General features: G+C 54.4%; 1 protein-coding gene across 1 annotated transcript in view; it reads left to right on the top strand.

Annotated features, from left to right (window-relative positions):
• The window catches only part of ESAM (endothelial cell adhesion molecule), a 51,394-nt gene that overhangs the window by 42,740 nt on the left and 8,334 nt on the right, over positions 1 to 320 (top strand). The window lies entirely within an intron of this gene.

Raw genomic sequence — 320 nt, forward strand, 5'->3', positions numbered from 1 at the left:
CAGAATCATTCATCTGTGTGTATCATCCCCGCCAAATGGATTTTCCAGTTGTTCTGTGCGCGGCCCCCTCTGCTCCTTCCACCAGAACCATCCCTGAGAGCAAACAAAGCTGACATTGATCCATTTGGATTGTTGTCAGCAGCCTGGAACCCGTCCACCGCATTCCCCGATATGAATCTGCGGCACGGCATCAATACTGCGAGAGATAACGCGCTGCTCGGCCCTCAGGAATGAACTGAGAAGGAAGAACTGCTTGAGCTGCCCCCCTCTCCCCCACCCCCACTTTCCTGCCCCGCATGTATGTCTGACCCCTATGAACA

This window comes from Nanorana parkeri, unplaced genomic scaffold (genome assembly GCF_000935625.1).
Source record: "Nanorana parkeri isolate BGI_ZX_2015 unplaced genomic scaffold, ASM93562v1 scaffold2949, whole genome shotgun sequence".
Lineage (NCBI taxonomy): Eukaryota > Metazoa > Chordata > Amphibia > Anura > Dicroglossidae > Nanorana > Nanorana parkeri.